This window comes from Theropithecus gelada, chromosome 11, assembly GCF_003255815.1.
Source record: "Theropithecus gelada isolate Dixy chromosome 11, Tgel_1.0, whole genome shotgun sequence".
In the NCBI taxonomy this organism is placed as follows: Eukaryota; Metazoa; Chordata; class Mammalia; order Primates; family Cercopithecidae; genus Theropithecus; species Theropithecus gelada.
This window is the reverse complement of record NC_037679.1, coordinates 121,954,451-121,962,399: the sequence shown is the minus strand read 5'-3', so window position 1 is coordinate 121,962,399 and position 7,949 is coordinate 121,954,451.

The window sequence follows — 7,949 nt, the reverse complement described above, 5'->3', positions numbered from 1 at the left end:
TGTTCTAAGCATTCTGCCGTACTACCTGTCCAGCACTTACCACACTCTTCTGTGATTGTATGTTCACATAGCTGTCACCCACTAAGCTCCTTGAGACAAGGACTGTGTCATGTTCCCTAGTGTCTACAATGGTTTCTGTCACATAAATTGAATAAGCATGTACTGAATCAATGAAAGGAACATAGCAGCTCTCTACATGACCAGCATATCCCCGTTCTCAGCATCACCAAATCTGGGTGAGAACAGTTGGATCTGAGGCTTCATTCTGATGTTGAGCAGCTGTGTCTGCACCATTCACACCCTCTTTCTTCAGCCAAACCACACTATGTATTTCAGATTCTGCATTTCTGCTTACTCCATATTCTCCATCCATCAAGCTTCTCCTGACCAGCCTCAATCTTTGATAAGAGGCTGATACACTGGCCAGATGCAGTGGTCCACACCTGTAATCCCATCACTTTAGGATATTAAGGCAGATGAATCACTTGAGTTCAGGAGTTCGAGACCAGCCTGGGTAACATAGTGAGACTTCACCTCTACAAAACATATAAAAATTAGCCAGGAACAATGGTGCACACCTGTGGTCCTAGCTACTCAGGAGGCTGAGGTACAAGGATCACTTGAGCCTGGAAGGTCAAGACTGTAGTGAGCTGAGATTGTGTCACCGCACTCCAGCTTGGGTGACAAAGTGAGAAAGAAGCCTGTCTCCAAAAAAACAAGAGGCTAATATACTGACTCAGAGATATACCGATTGTCCAGGACAGTCTCTCCAATAATCCAGAACTTTGCCAACATATCACCTTGAAGAACACTCCATAGACAATTCCTCATTCTCTACTCCTAACTCTGAGCTGTTCCCGGCATCTCTCTGATTTTTGTACCATATATTGTTTGGTATCTAAACAACATACCGTATATTGTTTGGATCTAATTTGTACCATATTGTTTTAACTTCTGGTACATAATATCACAAAAGATTCCTCAGTTGTTCTATTTTTCCAGTCATACAACATGGTGAACAATAATCAATTATTTAGAGAACCTTAAATGGTATTTAAAAGGTTTGTTTATCAAAATGATTTTTAAATTTTAATTTAAAATGCTAATTCAAGAGTTATTAAAGTTTTACCTAGCACTGATGTATGAGAAGTGGTTTTAAATATTATAGAGTATGAATAGTTTTTTAGATATGTAATATTTGGATTTGAATTTTTCTTATGTCCTTTTAATTAAAACTTTACGGTTTTAACTTTACAATCATGCTCTGGGTCAAACTCATTTTGTTTCTATTCTGAACACTGTAGAATCCATATCTAAGGAAGAACAGGCTGTGAGATGCATATGTGATAGTAATTTCTTCAAAACAACAACTAAATAACAAAATAACTCTAAGGAAACATTTCTAGAAATAGATCATTACACACATGTACACACACACACACACACACGCGCGCACATTTTAAAGAAATCACACCATGCCTGGTGCAGTGGCTCACACCTGTAATCCCAGCACTTTGGGAGGCTAAGGAGGGCAGACCACGAAGTCAGGAACTCATGACCAGCCTGGCCAACATGGCGAAACCCCATCTCTACTAAAAATACAAAAATTAACTGGGTGTGGTGGCATGTGCCTGTAGTCCCAGCTACTCAGGAGGCTGAGGCAGAAGAATTGCTTGAACCCGGGAGCAGAGGTTGCAGTGAGCCGAGATCATGCCACTGCACTCCAGCCTGGGTGACAGAATGAGACTCTGTCTCAAAAAAAAAAAAAAGAAAAGAAAAGAAAAGAAAGAAATCACACCACTGATCTGGTGAAAGATATTAGAGTACTATGATGCTGTGATAATTACAGACCTTTTTCTCTAGCATAGATTCTTTTCATTTGTAATATTGCCTAAGAGTAAGAATTTCTTATGTACTGAGCACTGTCAAGTGCATTGTATGCATTATTTCATCGAATTTTTCAAAACCCCTATGAAGTAGGTAGGGTGTTTGTCTCATTTTGCAGATGAAAACCATTAAACTCATTGGTTCAAAGAACATGTGCCCAGAAAGGTCATGTCAGAATTGGAAGCAGGTAATCTGAGTCCAGAGCCTCTGCCTTTCCTAAAATACAGATTAATCCATAAATTCAGGTATCATTAGGGAATTTTAAAAGTTGAAAATTTTGCTACATAGTCTTTACAATTGATAAACAGGAAAAAGAAAGAAGGAAAAAAACAGCTGCATAAGGTAAGATTTTGAAATTTCTTACATTAATTTAATATGCATGGTCTACTTGTCTTCTGGAAAAAAATGGTATTTCCCACTAGTTATAAAATAGTTCTAAATTATAGGAAAAAATACTTGCTTCATGCCGTAATATTTAAAACATTCGTTAGCAAGCACCACAGATTTTCTTATATTAAAATATTATTTTTTTCTCAATGTCAACATATACTACTTTTGAGCCTAAGGACTATTTGATCGTCTACTTTGAGAAGTTTCTCGTTGCAAAATAACAGGTTGGCAAAGAAAATACTGAATTTGCCAACTTAAAAATGTTAGTCATGATATTTATGTCTAAAGCTCATCATTCGTTTTGTAAAACCTCTAGTGTCTTTTCATTATTATTAAATATTGAATTTTTCTAAAAACACAAACCAACAGAACTTTTGGTATGAATTATGCCACGTTAATATAAAATTTCCAGAGTTTCGAAAGTTTTTTTTTTTTTTTTTTAATTTAAACCACATAAAACAGAGCTGGAAGACATTTTAAAAGGTCACAAGGTTCATCCTCAACCACTTGCAATCAAGACTAGTATCTAAGAGACACATTTTAAGATTATTTACTAAAATAATTTCAATCATATTCATAAATTGTGCTCTGATTATTTGACATGAAACAACATGTTACTGGCATACTCTTCAATTCAGATGACAGCCTGGGAGTGACCACGAGGTGGCAGCACAGGAGACACTCAGCCTTGAATTCAACTTGTGCTCGCCTGACTAGAGGAGTAAGCCGGAGAAAGGTAGGTATAGAAGACGCAATACTCTCCTTTCTCTTAGAACTTCCAGATTGTGTGGCTTTGCTGGCCACTCCCTTTATGAGTTAGAGGAGACAAAAACAAGAATTACTTTTTTAATGGAGGAAAGCATCACCCATAAGCTCATTCCTTTTCATGTTTTCCTTGGTTGGCGTGTTTTTGCATAGTTGTATTACATATAATTTTCTGTTCTAATCTATTTTACACTGTTTTTGTTTTCCTGCTTTAAAATTTCAATGGATGATTGGGCAGTGTTTCAGGCCTGTAATCCCAACATTTTGGGAAGCCAAGGCAGAAGATCTCTTGAGGCCAGGAGTTCAAGACTGGCCTGGGCAACATAGCAAGACCTCATCTCTACAAAAATTTTAAAAATTAGCCAGGGGCAGTGGCCTGTGCCTGTAGTCCTAGCTACTCAGGAGATGGAGGCAGGAGAATCACTTGAGCCTAGGAGTTCCAGGATGCAGAGAGCTATGATTGCACCACTGCACTCCAGCCTGGGCAACAGAGCAAGACCCTGTCTTAAACTTTTTCAAAAACTGTCAATGGCTTCTCCCTGCTCTTCCCAAATGGCCCTTGATGGTCCCTCTGGCCTTTTCTTTTCCGAAGTGATCTCCCTCCAGACCACAGGACGTGGCACAGTGAAACACGATCAGTTCATATTTATTGAAGCTTTAATTTTTAAAAAATTATTGCGGCAAAAAAGTGAAGTTTTCTCTCTGAGCCATTTTAAGAGTGCAGTTTAGTAGTGTTATGTATATTCACATTGTTCTATAGCAGACCTCCAGAACTGTTTCGCCATGCAAGTCTATACCCATTAAACAATTCCCCTTTTCCTCCACTACACCTACCAGTCCCTGGTAACCACCATTCTACTTTGTTTCTGTGATTTTGACTAATTTAAATACCTCATATAAGTAGAAGGATACAGTACCTGTCTTTTTGTTACTGGCTTTTTCACATAATATTATCAGGGTTTATCTATATTGTAGTATGTGACAAAGAGTTTTATTCCCTTTTAAGGCTAATATTCCATTGTATGGATTTATTATGTTTTGCTTATTCATCCATCCATTCATGGACATTCGGGTTGCTTCTATCTCTTGGCTACTGTGAATAATGCTGCTATAAACATGGATGGGCAAATATCTCTTCGAGATCCCTCATTTAGCTTTTTTGGATGTATACTCAGAAGTGGGATTGCTGGACTGTATGGTACTTCTATTTTTAATTTTTTTAGGAAGCTCCATACTGTTTTCCACAGAACTACATCATTTTACAATTTCCCACCAACAGTGCACAAGGGTTCCATTTCTCTTCATTCTTACCAATCTTGTTACTTTTGGGGTTTTGTTTCTTTGTCTGTTTGTTGAAACAGGATCTCATGACATTGCCCAGGCTGGTCTCAAACTCCTAGCCTCAAGCTATCTTCTTCCTACCTTTGCATCCCAAAGAGCTGGGATTACAGGCATAAGTCACCGTACCTGGCCTACTTTTGTTTTTGCTTTTGTTTTTTTCATAGTAGCCATCCTAACAAGTATGAGGTACTCTCTCATTGTGGGTTTGATTTGCATTTCTCTGATTAGTAATATTGAGCATTTTTTCATATGTTTGTATGTCTTCTTTAGACAAATGTCTATTCAAGTCCTTCGTCCTTTTAAAAATCAGCTTGTCTTTTTGTTGTTAAGTTATACAAGTTTTTTATGTTTCTAGATATTAACACCTTATAGAGATATGATTTGCAAATATTTTCTCCCATTCTGTAAGTTACCTTTTCACTCTGTTCATTGTGCCCTTTGATGCACATAAATACCAATTTTTTTTAAAGAAATGACTTGGCGTTCACAATTATCATTCTTTGCAGCAGCCACATCATACTTCCACTCAGTGAATAGTTACATCATAATTTAGTTAACCATTCCTCTGTTATAAAACATTTCCTATTCTGGATAATGCCATTAAAATAGTTTTGTGCATATAATTTTTTTCTTAATGGTTATTTTCTTAGAATATATTTCCAGAAGTAAAATCACTGGATCAAATAATATGAACATTTGATAGTTTTTGATTCTTGCTATATTTCTTTCTTATTAATTTCCATGACCAACTGTAATATTCAAACAGTCACTGTTTATTGAACTCTTAGAATAAACTGAGTGCGTAGAATGTGTCAAGGACTCAGCTAGATCCTTATTATTTTTCTCACATCAATGCTGCAAAGTAGGAAACATCACCATATTATGGCTAATAATACAGATTTAGAGAGATTGTCTTAGTTACCAAGATCACACAGCTTGTAAGTGACAGAATTATCGTTTGATTTTAATTCTGCCTAATTCCAAACACAGTATGAATCTTTTCATGATACTACATTGCTTGTCTACGTTTGAGAATACATCACTTTTACCTTTTCTTCACACCAGTTTTGAGAATTGTAATGTTTGCTAATCCAATCAAAGAAAAATAGATAGTTACTATTTTTAAATACATGCCTTTGATTACGAGCACGGACGAATATTTTTCCACATTTTGTTTACTCTACTCTTATTGTCTCCCTCCCCAACACCAAATGGGTATTTCCTGTCTCTGCACAACAGTATAGCACATAGCCTTTTCACAACATGGGTTATTCCACAACTTTTATCCTACCTTGAATTGTGCAACTTTGTCTTTTTTTTTTGTATCTTCTGCTTTATTTTCATTTTTTTATCTTATCAAATAATTTAACTTTTTCTAGAGTACAGATATTCACCTTTCGTCCAACATATTTGCTGCAATACATTCTCTGCCAATTTGTTATTTTCCTTTTTATTATTGTTTTCCTATTTATATCAAATAGTTCTTAATTTTTATACATCTAGTTTGATGTTGATCATTTACTTGGTGATTTCTTCTATTGCTGCTTTGCAAAGAAGTTTATTCTAGCTCCACTAATAAATGTCTGATTAATATTTCTACTTTCTTGTTAGTTTTTCTGTTTCAAACCAATTCTACTATTTAATATGTAATCCCTCTAAAATGTATTTTGAATCATAATATAAATGTAAAGGTATTACTTTTTCTAAATTGTAAAGCAGATAGCCCCAATACCATTAATAAGCTTCCCTTTCCTCGCTCTTCTGTAATGCCTTAATCATATATTAAAGTCATTTACATGAACTAATTAATTTTTTAAATAACTTTGTGATATAATTAAAGTGTACAATTCAGTGGCTTTAGTATATTCACAGAGTTATGCAACTATCACCACTACTTACTTCCAGAATATTTTCATTACCCCAAAAAGAAACCACACATCTCTTAGCAGTCACTCCCCATTATCCCCTTCTCCCAGCCTCTGGCAACTGCTAATCTACTTTCTGTCTTTATAAATTTGCCTGTTCTGGACATTTCATACAAATGGAATCATTCCATGTGTGACCCCTTGAGACTGTTTCTTTTCTTTCCCCCCCCCCCCCCACTTATTTTCTTTCTTTCCCTTCAGGTCCATTCATGTTGCAGCACACATTAATACTCCATTGCATTTTACGGCCACATAATGTTCCAATGTATAGATATACCACATCTCGTTTATTACAAATGCGTGGGTTATTTCCACTTTTTAGCTATTATGAATAATGCAGCTCTGAACATTGCTATGAAAGGTTTTGTGTGGTATATATATTTTTTCTCTTGGTTATATACCTAGGAGCAGAATATCTGGTCATGTAGTAACTAACTATTCGAAGAACTTCCACACTGTATTCCAAAACTGCATCATTTTACATCCCCACCAACAATGTACAAAGCTTCCAATTTCTCTACATCCTCATCAACACTTGTCTTACTGTCTCCTCGGTTACAGCCCTGCAAGTGAGCATAAAGTGGTATCTTGTGTTTTTGTGTTGTTTTGCTTTGCTTTTTGATAGTAAACGATGTTTAATATCTTTTCATGTTCTTACTGGCAGTTTGCATGTCTTCCTTGGAGAAATATCTATGCAAATCCTTTGTTCATTTTTTAATTTGGTTTTCTTTTTATATTTGAGTTGTAAGAGTTAGATATATATTCTAGGGATAAGTCCCTCATCAGAGCTATGATTTCCCGATATTTTCTCCCATTCTGTGAGTCATCTTTTCACTTTGTTAATGATGTCCTTTAGAGCACAAGGGTTTACTTTTTGTGTGTGTGTTTGGCGCGGGGGGTTTCAGCATTTCCCACGAATATTCCATTGCGTACTAGTTCCATTGGATGTAACTAGCTATTGAGCAAACAAAGCTTCTGTGGTTGAACAAGTTGGTTTATGCTGGATTTCTTTATCATTGAACTTCTTAGAACCTTTGACATGTGCTTTATGTGAGCATCATAATCTCCAAGAGAGAAACTGAGTACACAGTATTCCCAAACTTACTCAATCACAGAACTGTTTTTAATAGACTTTATTTTTTTATATTTTTTTATTATACTTTAAGTTCTAGGGTACATGTGCATAACGTGCAGGTTTGTTACATATGTATACTTGTGCCCTGTTGGCGTGCTGCACCCATCAACTCGTCAGCACCCATCAACTCATCATTTACATCAGGTATAACTCCCAATGCAATCCCTCCCCCCTGCCCCCTCCCCATGATAGGCCCCAGTGTATGATGTTCCCCTTCCCAAGTCCAAGTGATCTCATTGTTCGGTTACCATCCTATGAGTGAGAACATGCAGTGTTTGGTTTTCTGTTCTTGCGATAGTTTGCTGAGAATGATGGTTTCCAGCTGCATCCATGTGCCTACAAAGAACATGAACTCATCCTTTTTTTTTTTTTTTTAATGGCTGCATAGTATTCCATGGTGTATATGTGCCACATTTTCTTAATCCAGTCTGTCACTGATGGACATTTGGGTTGATTCCAAGTCTTTGCTATTATGAATAGTGCCGCAATAAACATACGTGTGCATG